Source organism: Diabrotica undecimpunctata, chromosome 5, assembly GCF_040954645.1.
Source record: "Diabrotica undecimpunctata isolate CICGRU chromosome 5, icDiaUnde3, whole genome shotgun sequence".
NCBI lineage: Eukaryota > Metazoa > Arthropoda > Insecta > Coleoptera > Chrysomelidae > Diabrotica > Diabrotica undecimpunctata.
The window spans coordinates 79,242,420-79,263,354 of NC_092807.1; positions in this window are offsets into that span (position 1 = coordinate 79,242,420).

The following is a 20,935-nucleotide window of genomic DNA, read 5'->3' on the forward strand; positions in this document are numbered from 1 at the left end:
TATATGACTTCATAATCGACTTCTTCGAGTTTTAGTCTCCATCTAACAAGTTTCGAGTTCGGATCTTTTAAAGAGAATAGCCATTAAAGTGGTCGGTGATCGGAGAGAATTTTAAACTTCCTTCCAAATAAATAAGGTCGAGAATATTTAGTAGCCCATACGATAGCAAGCATTTCCTTTTCGATAGTAGAATATTTAAGCTCGGTCTCGTTCAGTGTTCTTGATGCATATGCAATGGGTTTGTCTTGTCCTATAGGACCCTGTGACAGGATAGCACCTATAGCAAAGTTGCTTGCATCTGTGGTGAGATTGAAAGGCTTCGTAAAATCCGGATATTGTAGAAGTGGTTCGTTGGTTAACAGGTTTTTGCAGATTTTGATACAGTTTAGGAATTGTTCTGTGTGTTCTATCTTGGCATCTTTCTTTAAACATGAGGTAGCGGTTTTGTTATTTTTGCGAAATCCTTAATGAATTTTCTGTAATATCCAAGTAGTCCTAGAAATCCTCTAATCTGCTTGGTAGTATTTGGTATGGGATAGTCTATGATGGCTTTAATTTTGCTTGGATTTGGTTTTATTCCTTCAGGAGTTACGACGTGGCCCAAGAATTCAACTTCTTTTTTTAAAAATTTGCATTTGTCTATCTGTATCTTGAACCTAGTTTCTCGTAGTCTTTCAAAGATTTTCTTAAGGTTGGCCATGTGTTCCTGAAGTGAGGTTGAGTATACGATTATGTCATCCATGTATACTAAGCAGATTTCTCCTATGAGTCCTTTAAGCACATTGTCCATTATTCTCTGTAATGTAGAGGGTACATTCTTTAAACCAAAAGGCATTCTAAGGTATTCATAATGGCCATTTTCTACGTTAAATACTGTTTTCTGTATATCTTCCCCTGCCATTTCTATTTGGTGAAATCCACTGGCTAGATCGAGAGTGGAAAAGTATTGACAGCGTCCGAGTTTATCAAGGATGTCCGTGATATTTGGAATGGGATACCTATCGTCTATAGTCTTCTCATTTATCTTTCTGTAATCGACTACGATTCTCCATTTAATTTTTCCAGAGGGGTCTGGTTTTTTTGGTACGACCCAAATTTGAGATGACCAGGGTGATTGACTTGGTCTGATGATATCTTGGTCCAGCATTGATGTGATCTGTTTTTAAACCTCTTCTCGATGTACGTGTGGATATCAATATGATTTTGTGAAAACTGGGACTTCATCCGTTGTTCGTATGTGGTGTTTTATTTGATTTGTAAATGTTAAGGTATCATCAGGATTATGGAATATATCTGCAAATTTTCTGCATAAACGTCTAATGTGCATCTCTTTTTCTGGATTTAGATGATCTGTTCTGGTGAGAGGATCGCTATCTATTATTGTTTCTGTTTCCATTGGAATAATGTCTGAGGTTTACAGGTGATATTCATGAAGATCTATTGGATTGCTTCTAACAGGATCGGTGAGTGCTACTTGAATCGATTCATCAGTATTGTTGATCATTTCGGTCCAGACTAGATGATTGCAGGCTTTACTGAGAGTTTCTCTTAGAGTTGTCCCTTGTATTTCTTGTTTTTGTATAAGTATGGTGTATTTTGTTTGTTTTATTGGAAGTCTTACTTGTGTGATTGTTCTGGGTTCCAATTGAATTGTATAAAATTGTGTTTAAAAGTGACATTACTTTCTCGTGAAATTGTTGAGGAGTTTCGTTGGGTCCTTGCCTTAAGTTTACCATTGTAAGTGAATTTTCGTTACGTTGATCGTCAAAGTTTTGAATTAGTATGGTCCTTATTGTGGGCCAATCTTTACACCCATATTCGGAAATGATTTCTCGAGCTCTTCCTTTAATTTTATTCATTACACCTCGAGTTATCAAGGGTATTTTGGAAGTTATCGGGATTATTGTGATTCCAGAAATGATTAAGAAGCATTGTAGTAACTTCAATGAAGTTGTGAAGTTCATTAGGGTTACCATCGTAATCAGGCACGATGGAAAGATCTTTATTGACGTCGAAAACTAGAGCGGGAGCGGGTGCCACGGCCATAGTATTTAATTGACTAGAGGAGTAATAATTATAGATAGTATATCTAAGCTATTTAAAGTATTATTTAAAGAACTAACGTTGGTTTTTAAACTAAATTGAGAAGCTGAGTTATTTTGCGAAATAGAAGCAGCACCAGGTTCGATAATTGATTCACTAATAGTTGAAAGAGAATTACTAATTCTAAGAGATGAAGCTTGTGAAGCAATTAAATTATGAATAGAAAAAAGATTAAATTTGCTTACAGATAAATGATGATGCTTGGGTGCATTTATTTTCAAAGGAACTGGTTTCTTTTCTTCTTTCGCTTTCATTTTATCGTCTTTCGTCTTATAAATTGATTTCTACGCTTTAACACTGGATTTTCGTTGACTTCTGGGGTTGAACGGCCGTAGTTTTCCCTGGAAGTTGGTTGGTTCGTAGCGGGTAAACGTTTAAGAAAGATCTTCTGTAGACTCTCCCACTATCTTATTGCACTGTGCCACTTAAAAAAGGTTTAAACTCGCGAAGGTACTTTTTCAAAAGACCCTTTGTTAACTTTTACAACTATACTGCACTGCTTTATTGATTGAAAATAACTGAATTTAATTACAATACTATTTCTTTTATATAGAAATTAAATGCTGACAAAACTGTTGATTGGGTTTGCTGATCTCCGTGGTTACTGCACCGTAATTTGCTCTTCGATGTTAGAAATACATTTAACATTCTTCAGTGTAAAGAGGTGAAGCGAGCATTGAAGAAAGCGTCTTACCTATCTGATGAATGTGGAGGCGGAATATTCTTCCGAGAAAAGGATCTTGGTTGAGGAAGGCACTTTCATTGATGTAACTCTTGTAGTCAGACAAAGATTGGTCTTGGGTCCGACGCTATGAAACCAGGCATATGACGGGGTTATGAACTGCGAATACCAAAAAGTTACAACCTCCTTCGCCTTTGCGGATAAGGATAATCTCGCTATACTAGTAGTAGCGTTGGACGAGTCAAATCTCCGATTTCGGGTAAGGTATACGGGCAACGTCGTGAAGAGCTGGATGACAGATCATGGACCAAAACGCGGCAGAGAACACCGAAGCCATCAATCTGAAGGATAAACGGAAAAGACAAGGGATGAAACTCCAATGTGCAGGGGCATAGCTAAAATCAAAGAAATGTGTCAAATATCTACGCCGAGTGATACTACACCAATATGAGGTTTGGGGGTATACTGCGAATACTCCGACATACTTTACGTGTTACTCATACAATGCTGGAGTGTAGTAGATGGACAGTGTCGAGAAACAGAATGTATAGAGAAATAGGTATGAAACCTGTGACTGTGACAAAAATAATCGTGAAGATGACGAAAAGTAAGTAGAGATGGAATAGTGTATACAGTTACATCTGAGCAGTCATTAAGAAGAAAGAGGAAGAAGAGAAACACCAGCAGGACCAACGATAGAGATAAGTTCTAGATAAGGAAAAGAAGTGCTCCGAAAGTGTCAGCCTTACAGCGGTTATCCCACTTTCTGAGTACGGTACCTGCAACAGTGGACTGCGCACAATTAGGAGAGGGTGATTTTAGTTGGCAGAAGGAACAAGAAGACATCCTTCTAGGAGGAAATAAGCTCGTCTGTACTTCTCTACCCTGAATCCAATACACGCCAGCAATCTCTAGGGATGGGTTAACCTGGTACGGTTATTTAGAAATTTCAACCCTCAGAAAACAAAAAAAGGTAGTAATTTGCAAAGGTAAGTACAGTTAAAAACTAAACTACAATGAACTCCTAACTATTCATTAAATCCAAGATTTTTATAATCTAATTTGTTTATATTGTTACTGAATTAACTACCATTGACCTCTAGATGTTTAATTACTTCTTGTGTTTGTTTACTATACTTTTTAAATTATTTAGTTTGTTTTAATTTGCTACTGATATTTGTTAAAATTTTTGCTTTCAAGTTACATTGATTCAAATTTAATTGTAGCCTTTACAACGGCATTTCGTTTGTTGTTGAGCCTTTTCCTTCTTGCTTTTAACTTTTGCGTTTCCCGCAACGATTTCCTGCGTGTTTATTAATAAGTGTACTAATGTACTTCTACTCGACCAAGTGATCGATCGATTTTTAGGATTTCTAATTTTTTTATATTTGTGTATTTAAGAATACTACTACTTAGTATTTTTAAGTATTTAGATAAAAATGATTTTCATTTTAATACCATACATCCCAGTTAAAAAAATCAGTTTGGTTTAAATTGCTGGGAACCATTTCAACATTCCCAAATAATATGGAACAATTGTGTGTTGCAGGAGACAGAAGAGAAACCAAATATTTCATGGTATTACAAAAACCTATTATTAGAGACTAAAAGGTACATAATTTTAAAATGTGTCTCACTGACGCCAATATTTATATATTACAATACATGCAACAATTTAAAAGATAATTGAGCAATAGCACAAAATGTCATTAATTTTAAGATAATAGTATAAAGTGGATAATGGGGCGGTTGTTTTAGCAAATAAATAGACTTTTTTTAGATTGTTAAAGTGAAGAATTGAATGTGCTTCTAAGACAAGAGATAGAATATATATCTTATACACGCAATACAACCGAACTGTGCCTGTAATAAAAAATGTTAATAAAAGGACATATTCGCCAAAAAAAAAACAGTATCAAATATAAAACTGTTTAGTCTATTCCTCCTTCTTCTTTATTCTTCTGCCTAAGCTAAGTGTCTATTTAATCTTTGGTGTATTCTAAACAGTTATATAAGCGTTTTCTGGGCCGCTCGTTGCTCTATCGGTGTTTTGTCTCAAGTGATTCTTACTATTTTGTTTTGAACCATTCCATCAATATTCATTTATTAACCGAATATATTTTGCATTGTCTTCTAATGATTTTACTTCTTTCCCTATTACAAAAAATTGTACCTTGTCATGTGGCTTATTGTTATCTTTAGTTTTCATGTCTATATCGAGAAGTTTATTACTTTACATTATGTTGTTTAGGTAGCCTACATACTAAAATTCATTATTGTTAAATTACTTTGTTGACTTGAGTCAACTTCAAATCTACATTATATTAGTTCCTTAGAAGTGGTCATATATTTTTATTTTTCAGTGTTTTTTATCACATTTTTCCGACCTTTTGATTTTGTGTTAAAACGATGTAAGACCGTCTTCTTTCTCCGCTACCATGGTAGTATCACCTGCATAACATGCTATTACTACGTCCGTGTTCCTCACATTATGTCCTATTCTTTTGCGCACTTCCAGTATTACCTTAGACTAGTTTAGTTGAGATTTTATTAATTTATCTTTAAAAACGACTGCAGTTATTTTCAGTATGTTTCTCAGCCCTCAGTCGCTCTTCAGGTGCTTTAAGTATGTTTCTCAGTGCTTTCACTATATTACATCTCGCTAAAAATTTTAATTGGAGTTGCTAGTTCTCCTTCGGGTGGATAGCATAAAACTAGCATTAAGCGATTGCACCTCATTATCTTAAAACTCAACAAAAGTGAGAATATAAATTTAAGTTTATGTTTAATTCTAGAACAGAGAGGCAAAATTTCTATGCAAAACCCCCCTTTTTCTTATTAAGAGTCATAATACATATATAATTTAAAAATAGGTTATTAGCCCATCTTAAAATTAAATAAATAAATTAATAACACATATTTGTTCATAAATATATCTCTAAAATAAAGGTAAATAATTTCTTTAATACACCATCACTGACATAGTTACAAACAATTACATCATTTTCGGTTTCTTTTTTTGAAGTTATACTTCTATACGCGCGCTCCACGTTGGAAATTTGTATGGGAGTGAATCTGTGAAATCATTACATATGTAAGATAATAGTAAGAGAGGGACAGAAGAAATATTTTCTCTCTCTTCCTCTCTCGAATATAAAAATGTTCCTTTGGTATATATAATTTAATATTATATATATTATATAAAGATATAATAATACATATAATATTATATATACAATAAAATATTATTATTTATGTGATATGTTTTGTATTATTTATTAAATGTTCATAATTATATTAGTCTTTTGTATTTCAAAATAATAATCTCAATAAATCACTGTATGATCCAGAACTGTCAATTTTGAAAAACGTTTGTGTCACGTCCTCGGTAGTATAGTAGTCAGTATCCCCGCCTGTCACGCGGGAGACCGGGGTTTGATTCCCAGTCGGGGAGGACTTTTTTATTAATATTATTACATGGTAAATTAAACATATATGCGTAAGTAGAAAAGTTATGTATATTATTGTCATTTTTAAATACTTATGAATATTGCATTTTAATTTGTATTGTATTATTATATTAATAACAAAATAAACAGTGAATTTTACTGCAGAGTATGTGTTAAAATTTTTTGCATTCAACTCCTTTCATACATATATGAAAATAAAAATATACATTTTCATCAAAATATTGATTCAATCCTTCATTTACTATACTCCTATTGCAGGTCAAAAGTTGTTTATTAATTGTTAGTAAGTTGTTATTAATTCTGTTTCTCTTTCTGCTATGTCTTACCTATAGCATTACATATGTAATGATTGTGCAGATTGACTCCCAAATAAATTTGTAACGGCGAATGCGTGTATAGAAGTGTAACTTCCACCGGCAGTCCCACTGGACTGTCACACCCGTTTTTTTCTTTACAATCAATCACAACACAAAGTAGCTTCTAAACTAGCTCCCCAAGAAACCCCTTTTCCGGTCGATGTATATTAAGTTTAAAACCACAGACGATACGTTAGCACAAATGAGCATTTGAATCACGCTATCTTAACAATAGACCTTGTACCAGAATGTAAGTTTGCCTATATTATCTTTATACTAATGTCACTTTAGATTCAATAAAAAACCACCCATACCCTTAACCCGTAACTGATGATGCGGGATAATACAAGCCCCAACATATTTTTAAAGTGACAGACGTCGTAGCTTATTTAGAGCAACTACTTGACAGCCTCAGTACCTTTCCGTCAGTGTGTTGTGTGATATCGGGGATAGTCGTGAGCAAATAGGTAAATGTTTACAAATTATACGGAAATAACTGCGCCGTGGGGACACTGTGACCCCACCTCACCGGTTACGTTTTTTTTTTAATTATTAGTTTTTTGATTTTCAGTTAAAAATGGACCTATCACGATATAATAAAATGGATTTCGATGATCCTAGGTTTGCACAATGTGCTCAAAGTATTCTAGACACGGATGAGAGTAATTTCAGCGGTAACGATGACTTAGACAATGATCCCGATTATGTCAGCGAACACGAAACTGATTCAGAACTTGAATGGAAGCCGGAAACCGTGGAACCTCTATTGGATGCTGAAGATTATATCCCGCAAAATGCAGCACCTTTGGAGGTTAATTCGGACTCGGATCCACATGAGCAGCAACAAACTCTAGGCCTTTCGAGAACGTACTATGGCAAAAATCGTTACAAGTGGACTGCAGAAGCTCCACCTTCAAATGTAAGAACAAGAAGTTTCAACATTATCTCTTATTTTCCTGGAGTTATTGGGCTAGCCCAATCCCAAGTCTCTTGGGAAATTGTGTCTTCAGAAAAGTGCTTGGGAATGTATAATAACTAACAATATTTAGAAGAGATTGTTCTTAGAACAAATGAAAAACTTGCCAGGATTAGAACAAAATATACCGATAATAATAGAACGGATCTAAAAGATTTAGACATTATTGAACTGAGATTTCCCATTTCCCACATAGACCCATTTCATCAATTTTCAATAAGTTGTGACGTAGAAAACAGCAAAAAAAATTAGTGCATAGGGCAGTATGTTTGTATTGATTAAATGCTCATTGGTTTTCGGGGAAGATATTTATTTCGCTTGAACATGCCTAGAAACCCCGAAAATATGGCTTAAAGATAATGGCACTAAATAACGCCCGAACCCATTTCTTTTTGGATGGGTATGTATATACAGGTGCTGGAAGTGATGGCCACACATTGTCAGAAGAGGAAAGAAAATTTAACAAACCAAAGCAATCAGTTCCTCGTCTAGTAAAATTTATTAAGGGTTCTAACCGTAACGTAACAGCAGACAACTAGTTTACATCATTAGAAGTGATAACTGATTTGAGAAACCGAGGCCTTACTTACGTGGGAACTGTTAAAAAAAATAAAAGGGAGATACCTATGTCTTTTTTACCAACTAAAACGAGGCTCAAGGGATCATCTCTATTTCGATTTGGCGGTAAAGCTACATTAGTTTCATCTGTACCTAAATTACGAAAAGCGGTACTTTTGTATCGTATGTACCCATTTTTTAATGCACTATAATAATGCAGTAAACGATGAAACAAACAAACCCGAAGTTATCGAGTTTTATAATCAAACAAAAGGAGGCATCGATGCATTAGATGAAATATTGTACAGTGTATTCTACACATCGTAGAAGTCGAAGATGACCTCTTACTTGTTTTTATACAATTTTGAATATTTCTTTCGCCAATGCGTTTATAATATAGTCATCCCTACATGAAAATCCCCAAAAGTCGAGGTATAATTCATCAAATCTCTGGCTCGGCAGCTTGTGCAGGATCATATGGAAAAAAGACTAACTATTTCTCAAATTCCAAGGAAACTGAGACATAATATCGCTTCCATTTTAAAAACAGACATTCCTGAACAGAAAAATGGTATTTTAGAAAAAAGAGTAAGGTGCTCAAAATGTCCACGATCATTAGATAGAAAAACGAAATAGTTTGCGTTAGTTGCAAAGCGCCAATATGCCACATTGTGTGAAACACACATTTGCAAAGATTGCCTATAAGAATTTTATATATACAGGGTGGTCCTTAAGTAATTGTACAAATGAAAACCGTAAATTCTACGCTTTAAAATATTACGATTTAAGCCAACTTGCTTTAATAAAATGTTGATATTAAGAAAGATACAGGGTGTTAAAGTGGAAATTTAAAATTCTATTTTTCGCTATAACTTTTACGTTTGTAAATATTTTTGGACAAAAATTTATAATTGGATGCTTTAAAGCAGAATACAATATAATTTTATACAAACTTTAATGTAACTGATAGAGGGCGCCACATATGCCACATGTGTGGCATAGATTTGCGTTTTACTTTTTTGCTCTTTAAGTTAGCTCTATTTGTGTTAAAAAATATTAAAGATACATTATTTTTACAAGGAAAAGGTATACTTGTTAGTAACCTCAAAATTTAACCGTTTTCGAGATATTCGCATTTTATAAGTCAGCTGCATAATAATTCTTAGTTGTAATATTTGTGCGGTAAAGCACTGAATACCTGTAGATAAGCATAATTTACAGTTTATTCTTATTACAACAACTCAAAGATGATAATGTAATATTACAAAATTTTTGTTATGGCTGCTAAATGTCTTATTGAAGAAAATATTCTTTATCTTCTTCTTTATGTGCCGTGTCCGTATTCAGACGTTGGCCGTCATCATGTTTACAATTTCCCTTTTCTATCGCTTCTTAAGTTTCTATACCTACTGGCGTTGTATTACTTTTTCCCTATTGTAAAATGCTGAAAACCCAAAATATGTGGTTTATATAAGATGATACACCACCACATTCTATAGAGAAGGCAGTGAGAACATACTTAAATATAACTGTTCTGAACGTTGGATTGATCGTGGTAGTCATATTCCTTGGCAATGTAGTGAGATATTAATATAATTATTTAATTTATAAAAAATTCCAAAATAATACTTATTATTCATTACGTAAATTGTTAACCCATTTTATTGGGACAATTAGAAACTAAAGCACAAGTATTGAATAACACATATGTGTCTTGTTTCATAATACTTTTGCTATCAACCTAACCTTAAAGACTCAGCATTTTTACAAAAACATCATCGTTGGCCTAATAACCGATATTGTTATAAATATAGTAAACACATAGGTAATTTAGTTCAGCATAATATTAGTTCGTTAGTTAATCATAATAGACCATTTGTTCGAGATGTAATTATAGTTACTCGTAAGCTGTAACGTAATCATATAAATAAGTAATGTCATCGATAGGTTATTCCGTGTTTATATACGTAACCAATGAATCAGATACATCACAGTTTAATACAATATTTAACCTGTGCGACAAATAAGATGTAGTTCCATAATATACCACAAGGTTTGGATATGTATCCAAAAGAATATATTCGTCCATTATACATTATAGCCACCACGTAGCCCAGAATTTAATCCGCTTGATTTTGGTGTATGGGGCGTATTAAAACAACGTGTCTATAAGAATCCCATAAACATTCGCAACCAACTATGGGAAGAAATAAATACTGCAGCAGTTTCTTTAGAACCAATGATGCTATTTAATATGAGACGATCTTTTATGTAATATATTGAAAAATGAATTAAAGAAAATGGTGGACATATCGAACACTTACTTTGACAAAAAGTTATGTTATTTAGTTTAACTATTTCTTAATTTGGTTTGTAAACAAAATGTTTTGATTATGACTTTAATTTAACATAAAACGTAAAATGTTTGATGTAAAATCCTATTATTCTGTTTTTGTCATATTAATTTTCCTGCTGATATATTTATTTTATTTAATATTTCGTTAACTATTAACTTTAGTTAAAGGTATTTTATACCAAAATTTAGATTTATTAATGTTTTTGTCTATTTTTCCTTCGTTGACTGGAGTAATTACCTTAAATCAGAATTATGCAGCTGATTTTTAAAATGCGATTATCCCGAAAACTGTTAAGTTTTAAAGTTATTAACAAGTATACCTTGTTTTTGTTAAAACAATGTATCTTTAATATTTTTTATCATAGATACAGGTAACTCAAAGAGCAAAAAAGTTAAGTGCAAATGTATGCCACATATGTGGCATATGTCGCGCCCTCTATCAGCTACATCAAAGTGTGCATCAAATTATAATTTCTCATATTTAAAAGTACCCAGTTGTAAATTTTTATGCATAAATCTTTACAAACATGAAAGTTATAGCGAAAAATAGAATTTTAAATTTTAACTTTAACACCCTGTATCTTTCTTAATATCAACATTTTATTAAAGAAAGTTGACTTAAACCGTAATATTTTAAAGTGTAGAATTTACGGTTTTCGTTTGTACAATTACTTAAGGACCACCCTGTATATTATAGAATGTCAATTGCCGAATTTCATAATCTTTTAGCACATATTGAAGACATTATTAGCAAAAAGAATTCCAAGTTTTGTGAAGCAATTACTCCGATTGAAAAGTCAGTCTGCTTAAGGTAAGTATTCCGTTTTTTGTTTATTTTGTAGTAGGTAGTAAAATAGTCACTTTTTAATTAATGAAAACTTTATTTTAAAACTAAAATAACATTAAATGCCGTGAAGTGACGAAAAATTGTCACTGCCACCAGGATCGGCAGATAGTGGAGAAGTTATTGAAGTAGAGACCCTGGGGTTGGGTGGTTGATGTTGAGACGACGATTCTATGTGCGGCATGGGATTTTGCGAAAAAACCATTGAGCTTCCATCTCTTTCGTAAGAAAATGATTTCCTTTCAAATATTGGTTGATGTACTGATCTATACGGATTGGTGTATGGCGCGGCTAACTGTCGTGATATGGGCGGTACTTACATCATATATGTATGTGGTAGTTGAAAAACTTCTGCGGTGTAAGTATGTTGTTTCGATGATGTTTGAACGTCATTTATTATTGGTTGTGATTGTTGTTGTGGTAAATATAGATATTTAGTTTCCATTTCATGCACAACCATAAAAACCTTTTGTTTGATTAAATGTTTATCTACGTTTGAAAACTTTCGAACTGTGAGTTTGATACTGTCAAAAAAGTGATCTAATTCATCTGATTGGTCAACTTTTTTCTTTTTCTCTTCGTCTAAAAGAAAAGACAATAATATTCCACTTGATGACTGTGGCGGATCCTTATTTTTAAGTTCAGTGTTTTTCACAAATGGCTTCAAATGCTTTTGGGACTTCTTGGCTTCTACTGTCTTAGTAGAATCAGACTGAGTTTGAGAATCATCAGAGGCCTCAATGACTTTGTCTATTACTTCTTCTCTTGTAATTTCGCCCTCTTCTTCATCACCAGAATCTTCTACTTCTTGACTGACAGGCAAGGACGAGATTCTTTCTTTATCTTTCATGTGCGGCTTTAAAATGTTAAAATCCTAAACTAAGTTCCTGTATTTGGCTGTATACCGTATATTAAAAAAAATTTTTTGAATAAAATCCTTTATAAAAAGGTATATAAAAAACCCAGTTGGGCTATGTTGAATTGACAAAACGTTTTCGGAATAAGTATTCCATCATCAGTGTCTAGTTAATACATGGATGTAGCCACTAAATATGTGGGTAAAAACCCTTTAAAAATTATTAAATGAAATTTAGTTTACATTATGTCTAATAAAGTCCTCGTAGACATACCGTCTCAGGACTTGCAACTTAATGTAGAGTCATATGTCGCCATGTTACCAATCCAACGGTAACTTTACCATCTTAATTGTAAATTAGACATAATGTAAACTAAATTTCATTTAATAATTTTTAAAGGGTTTTTACCCACATATTTAGTGGCTACATCTATGTATTAACTACACTGATGATGGAATACTTATTCCGAAAACGTTTTGTCAATTCAACATAGCCCAACTGGGTTTTTTATATACCTTTTTATAAAGGATTTTATTAAAAAAAAAAAAAAAAAAATTTTAAAATGTTAGTTGCAGATTGACCGGTTCTGGTTTTGTGCTTTGCTAAAAATTTCCTGTACTAGGCCCTTATTGCCTCCCATCTGTGTTTACAGTCAGCCGGATCTGCGAACAATTACATACCGATATTGATCAATTTTACGCAAAACATTAAAAGTACAAAAAATCAGTTAAAACTTAATACGTATTTTTTTTTAGATATCTTGCAATATGTTACGATATGAACTTGGGGACTCGTACCAAACTATATCATTTAGTTACCGTCTAGGACACTCCACTGCGTACGCAATTGTACAAGAAGTTTGTAGTGCTATTATAGAAAAATTATTGAAGACATGTATGCCAATACCAGCAGAATGCGATTGGAAACAAATTGCCAAAAAATTTTGGTTGTCTTGGAATTTCCCCAACGCATTAGGAGCCCTAGATGGAAAGCACATCGAAATTATAGCATAAATTATAGCAACTCTACACCGGGGTGTAGAGTTGTGTTATAGAGGTAGCAGCTTTTATCGGAGACTATAGTAAAAAGTATCACTTTATACAGCTGTGAGGTATGGCCACTGAAAGAAAGAACACTGTCAACGCTGAAAGCGACGGAAATGGATTTTTGGAGAAGAGCCGCAGGAAGATCTAGAAGAGAAAGGATTACCAACGAACGCATTAGAGAAATAATGGGAATCAAACGAACAATCACAGATGACCTAACAACAAAACAACTTATCTGGTTCGGACACTTACAAAGAATGGACGAACAACGAATGCCAAAAGAAATACTAAAGTGGCAACCAGAAGGAAAGAGAAAACGAGGTAGACCGAGAAAAAGTTGGAGCGAAGGAATAAATAAAGAACTGAGAGAGAGGGCCATAGAAGAAGATCTATGGAACAACCGGTCTAAGTGGCGATTGGAAGTCGTAAAACGGCGGAGAACGTTATAAACCGACAAGTAGTAGTAGTAGTAGCTTTTATCGGAACGACCACATCGAGCGTCGTAGACGGGAGATGGTTCTTGATAACTGGTCCTCATAAGACAGCTAACTCTCACTTATGGCTCCACGTACCACACCCCGGGCAACTGCATTGGTCTGCAGGCTAAACTAAGTGAGGGTAGCCAGATATGGCGAAAATTTTACCGAGCGATTGCCGGTATAAGCGATCTCCCACTTGCTGACCAACGGCTTCGGGCGGATGAGTTGGTAAGTGGTAGGGATCAAACTAGCAAGCAGCGTCTGACCCAGAGTGGGCGGCTGCAAATAGCGTCTGTGTTCAGTGGATCAGCTAAAATACAAACCAGATAAGCAACGGGAAACCACTATGGTATATATTTTCCAAGAAAACTACAATGAAAGCACAAACAGAAATGGCCCCTAGTCCCCGGCAGATCTTAGATGATCAAGGGGTGCGAAGAATCCCCGGGAGGAATAGCCTAAATATTTTAAATACAAACTTTAAGATTGCAACATGGAACGTTAGAAGTCTGTTCGAAACAGGAAAACTAGCAAATGCATGCCACGAAATGAAACGTTTAGGGTTGCAGATATTGGGTTTGAGTGAAGTTAGATGACCAGGTTCAGGAAAAGTTAAAACCATAAACAAAACTTTCTATTACTCGGGTAATAATGATCCGGTTCATCGTAACGGGGTTGGAGTAATTTTAGAAGACAAATATAACAATGCCGTCACAAACTTTGTGCCATTTTCGGACCGATATCTTCTTATTCAACTATCCGGAAAGCCAGTAAATATTAACATCATTCAAACGTATACCCCTACGGCCGATAAACCCATAGAAGAGCTAGAATCGTGGTATGCTGACGTAGAAAAACTTATAAAGATGACCAAAAGACGAGACCTAACATTTATCTTAGGTGACTTTAATGCTAAGTTAGGTAGAGGAAAAGTTTCTGGATTGATCGGAGACTTCGGACTTGGAGCAAGGAACGACAGGGGAGAGAGAATGACCGAATTCTGCCAACAACACAACATGGTAACAACAAATACATGGTTTAAATTACACCCTCGCAGATTGTACACTTGGACTTCACCACAACACAATGAAAACAGAGTAATCCGTATCCAAATAGATTACATATTGGTCAACAAAAGATATCACAATGCAATCATCAGTGCAAAAACATATCCTGGAACTGACATCAATTCCGATCATAATCCTGTTGTTGCAAAAGTTCGCGCAAGATGGAAACTAATAAAGAAACAAAAACCTCAGCACCAACTATTAGACATCCAATTATTGAAAAACGACACCATACATCAGACAGTAAATAAAGAATTAAACAAAAATTTAGGAAATATCGACCACAATAGAATTAGCGAGTACGATGACATAAACGTTCTGTGGAAAACTATTAAAGAACAAATGAACAATGTAACGGAAAAACATCTAAAAGTAACACCTAGAAATATCAAACAGGAATGGATGACAGAAGAGATTTTACAATTAATGAACAAACGAAGAGAATCTAAAGGAAAAAATGACAAGGACGGAAAATACAAAAGACTAAATAGAAAAATTCGAAAAAAAATAACCGAAGCAAAAGAGAAATGGCTGGAAACAAAATACGTGGAAATAGAAGAACTACAACAAAGGCACGATTTTTTTAATTTACATAAAAATGTAAAAGAGTTTACATCGACTACCAAGAGAACGACTTTTCACACCATGCTGAACACGGATGGCAAACTGCTAGAATCAACGGAAGATAAACTGAAAGAATGGGAAAACTACATTAAAATTCTTTTTCACGACATACGAGAAGAAACAAAATTGGAAAATAACAACGAAGGGCCAACAATTCTGAAATCTGAAATCATAAATGCAATTAATCATCTTAAAACAAATAAAAGCCCAGGTCCAGACGGAATATACCCAGAAACGTTAAAATTAATCAGCGAAGAAAACATCGAAATATTTGTCCTTTTATTCAATCGCATTTATGATACAGGTCAAATACCCCAAGATTGGCTGGAGTCAATATTCATCCCACTACCAAAAAAGCCAAACCCACAACACTGCAATGAGTTCCGTCTGATAAGCCTTATGAGTCATGCAGTAAAAGTCCTACTAAAAATCGTACATAATCGTATCTATAGAAAGTGCGAAACAATCATCGGAGACGATCAGTTTGGATTCAGAGCCAGCATGGGAACGAGAGAAGCCCTGTTCAGTTTACTAGTTCTCGCCCAAAAATGCTACGACCAACAGAAAGATATATTTATATGCTTTATAGACTTCGAAAAAGCATTTGATAGAGTAAGACACGACCTACTATTAGAACGTTTGCAAGAAGTCGGTTTAGATGGAAAAGACATCAAATTCTTAAAAAACTTGTACTGGAACCAAAACGCCAGAGTTAGGATCGAAGGTTCCACATCCGCAGAAGTAGAAATTAGGAGGGGGGGTTAGACAAGGATGTGTTCTGTCGCCTCTGCTGTTTAATCTTTAGTTTCGCTCTCTTTTCGCTCTTTAGCTCCGAGTTTCTATTTAAAGAAGCATTGGAGGATTCCAAGGATGGAGTCAATGTGAATGGCGTAAATATCAACAGTATCAGATACGCCGATGATACAGTGTTAATTGCGGATTCCGACTTAGGTCTACAACGACTCATCGACAAGACCAACTCGACCTGTGAGCAATTTGGTATGAAAATACACATTAAAAAAACCAAAGTGATGTCAATCTGAAAAAACCAAAACGTACCTCAACCTTGCACAATAAATGGGCACATTTTAGAACAGGTCAATAGGTTTAAGTACCTGTGATGTTGGATCGATAGCAGCCTAAATCCTGATCTAGAAATAAGATCGAGAATATAACAGGCGAGAAAATCTTTCGAAAAAATAAAAAAACTGCTTTGTGATTCTCGAATAAAACTAGAAATTCGACTACGTTTATCCAAATGCTACGTCTGGTCGACTCTTCTATATGCAGTTGAAACGTAGACCCTTAAAACATCAACCGTAAATAAATTGGAGGCCTTTGAAATGTGGATCTACCGGAGAATACTCAAAATTTTATGGACATCACATACCTCAAACGAAGAAGTGCTGCATAGAATAGGCAAGGAAAGAGAACTTTTTAACACAGTAAAAGTTAGAAAAACATCATACCTAGGCCAAATACTGAGAAAAAATAAGTACCAATATGCCCAACTTATAGTGAAAGGAAAAATTGAGGGAAAGAGAGGCCTAGGAAGGAAAAGACTATCGTGGCTCAGAAATATTTGACAATGGACAGGGCTAAATTTTGAACAGCTAATAAGAACAGCTGAAGATATAGAAGAGTTTGAAATTACAATGTGTTGTGTTTGGGAATAAAATGGTAAGTTTTCACCAAACTTTGTAAAAAAAATAAAAAAGTAGAAGATGAAAATAAAAAACCAAATATCGGTCACTTGAATTTTTCGCATAGATTTTGAGGTTATGTGAAAAAAGTGTCAATATAAAAGTTGTAGATATTTTTATTACTTACAACTTTGCTATTTAACTTTTCTCTATATGACTTGTAATTTTGCTCAGATCGCCCGTAAATTATTTTTCCTTTTATTTCTATCATAGCATCTTTCTTTTCCAACTAGTTTCATCCTACTACTATTTTTTTAGTTTCAAATATTATCGGCAGTGGTCTATTACCTAGATAAAATATAGTGTTTTACTTGCCTATTTTCATTTTTTCTCCAATATCCCTCCATACCTGAGACTTATGTACTGCATCTGCATATAGTCAATTCATAAAATCGTATAATTCACTTCTCTCACGAACTAATTCTATTAAAAATTCATCAGTATGATGTGAAAATAATTTTGGTCGCACCATTTTGCCTGTCGAAACTCGTCTGAAGTATTCACACTATGTAGGACTGTGCAAGGAATATGCCAGGCATGGGCTAGGAAAATATTGTTTGAAAAGATTTCCCACTCCGAGCACTTGTAGTGAGAACGGACCGTCGCTAAACCCATTTAAATAACGTTAAAGTAATTTTGCAGGTCTCGAGCAGGGCACAAGCCGACTACATGCCTGGCACTATAGTGACAATGAATCTTTAAGTTTATGTTTTAAGAAAAAAAAAATATTTTGTTCCTCATATTTTTGTTACAGGATAATGTTTAGTATAGTTACAAAATAACTCAGTTTTTGAGGCTGTTTCTTAGTTTAATTTTTTATGCGTGATAAGTATTTTAAATATTTGTTAAATTTATGTTATACCAAAATAAATGTCTTTAAGTTATTGAACTCATTTTTTTAAATATAAACAAATATCAGTGTCTAATTTTGCAAAATAAATTGGGGTCAGTGTGACCCCAACACATCACACACATATCAAAAAATGGACTTCACCAATTACGGGTTAATTTTAACTAATATAAATACTATTGGCACTTTTGTACCGATGTATGGCTTCGTAAAGATTGTATTTTACCGGCGACCTGATAATGACCATAAAACTGTAACGGACAAAGCCGGTCGTTGCTTACCAAATAACTAGATTGTGATTAAGTCTGTCAGTTATTTATACTACCCAGTCTGATTATTAAATATTTTAAAGATCGGGGATGTTGGATAAATTCTACTCTTTTCGATCAACGAGGTCTTCCCTAAATTGTTGAAGGCTGCCCATTTCAATGCATATTACAACAGGTAGCTTAATTAAGGTCGGTCAGATAATCAAGCGGGTCAGGCGGCCGACTCTCATTCGCTTCACTGTCGAATGGTTAAGTGGACGTGTGATCAAGCCCTGGCTCGATGTACAGAAAAATAAAAAAGGCTAACGCAGCAGTTTAAAATTCTCAAACGAATCTGCGGCTTAGCCTAGAATATGCTAGTGTCTGATAGACCTATGGTGGAGCAGTACGGCATGAGATAAGGGCTTGCGGCTGGGTGATACTCCTTCATAGATCCCTACCGGAAGGGCGTGGCGCCTAATATACCGACGTATATACATATATATATATATATATATATATATATATATATATATATATATATATATATATATATATATATATATAATAAAGGTAAAAGATATCGGCATAGCTCGCAATAAAAAGAGAAAAATATAATAAACTATGTGTATAAGATGGAAGGCAACCGTATATACGTATTTCTGACTATTGGTCGTCTTCAGTACGGTGCAGCCAAGTTAGAAAAGGAGCATATTAACTTGGGAAAGGAACACTACAGGAGCAATGCGACCAATTTGTGGCAATAATGTTAGAAGACTCTGAGGTTTCCAGAGCAACAACCAACACATCCACGGAGGAAGCTAAGCTACCTGAAGAAAGAAATGCCAAACGTTTAAAACGTTTCAAACAACAAGAAAAAGGATAATGCGAGTTAATAGTTAATATGCTCCTTTTCTAACTTGGCTGCACCGTACTGAAGACGACCAATAGTCAGAAATACGTATATACGGTTGCCTTCCATCTTATACACATATTTTATTATATTTTTCTCTTTTTATTGCGAGGTATGCCGATATCTTTTACCTTTATTTTACTATTAACTCATCATCAGTGGTTACATATTAATCATCATCAGTGGTGCTACAGCTCTAGTTGAGCCTTGACCTTCCCCAGTCTATTTCGCCAGTCGTTTCTGTTCATCGCCAACCGTTGCCAATTTGCCGCGCCGATTTTCCTTGCGTCCTCGTCCACACCGTCCCTCCATCTCAGTCGTGGTCTGCCTCTACTCCTATTTCCCACTGGGACCGATAATAGAGTTCGTCTGGGTGGGTAATTTTCATTTGCTCTTGACACATGTCCAGCCTATCTAAGCCTACCTATTTTTATGAAGGATATTACATCTCTACCATTTACTATTTTTTTATACTTCTCGTACAATTCGAAATTATATCGCCTTCTCCAAATACCATTCTCACAGAATGCGCCCATTATTCTTCTTAGTATCTTCCTTTCGAAGACGAGCAGAAGATTTGCGTCTGTTTTGGAGATGGTCCATGTTTCTGACCCATATGTCAGCACTGGTAGGATGAGTGTTCTATATATTATTAGTTTGGTTTTTTGGCTTAAATTTCTGTTTTTTAGCTGCTTGCTTAGTCCAAAATAATATTTGTTTGCTAGCAGTACCCTCCGTTTTACTTCTTCAGATGTGTCATTATCGTTTGTTATGAGAGAACCCAAATATGTAAACTTATTTACTACCTCAAAATTATATTGGTCTATACTGAAGTTTTCTTCGGCGTTTCTAGCTCTATCTCTGTTATTTGGAATAGATGCTAACATTTTGGTTTTTTCCTCGTTTATTTTAAGGCCCATATTTTGTGCGGCTGTCAAGAAGGTGGAAGTCATCTCTTTAAGTCCTCGTGTAGTACGTGCGATCAAATCCAGATCGTCAGCGTAAGCCATAATCTGCGTTGATGTTTCAAACGCTTGTGACATATGCACTCTGCAGATCACTTTACTCATAGTTGTTTTTACGAGCCTTATTAATTTATGGGGAATGTTAACTTCATTCATGGCTTCGTAAAATTTACCTCTTAGGACGCTATCATACGCTGACTTAAAGTCCACAAAGAGATGGAACGTGTCAATATTAAATTCATTGGTTTTTTCTAAGATTTGACGTAGCACAAAAATCTGGTCAATTGTTGACCTACCTGGCCTAAAACCGCTTTGATACTCACCAAGGATTTCTTCCACGTACGTACTTAAACGGCTGTACAGGGTGTTGGAGAATATTTTGTACATTGTATTCAGAAGAGTTATACCCCTATAATTTTTACATTCCAACAAATCTCCCTTTTTGTGCAGTGGACATATGATTCCAGTGCACCATTCCTCTGGCATTTGTTCTTCTTCCCAGACTTTGACTATTATGTTGTGAATTTGGTGCATAATGCTGTTACCTCCATGTTTGATGAGCTCTGCGGGGATACAATCCACTCCTGGGGACTTGCTATTTTTGAGTCGTGTGATTGCGTCTTTCACTTCAAATATTGAAGGAGGTTCTACGTGAGTGTTATTTCTTGGTTTTTGGGTTGACGCATCATTCTCCACTTCGGTACCAAGTAGTTCTTTGAAGTGCTCAACCCATCTGCTTTTTACTGCGTTAGCGGTACTGACTATATGTCCATTTTTGTCTCTACACATCGTCAGCCGTGGTTTAAATTCTTTTCTTGTCTTATTTAGGATATTATAG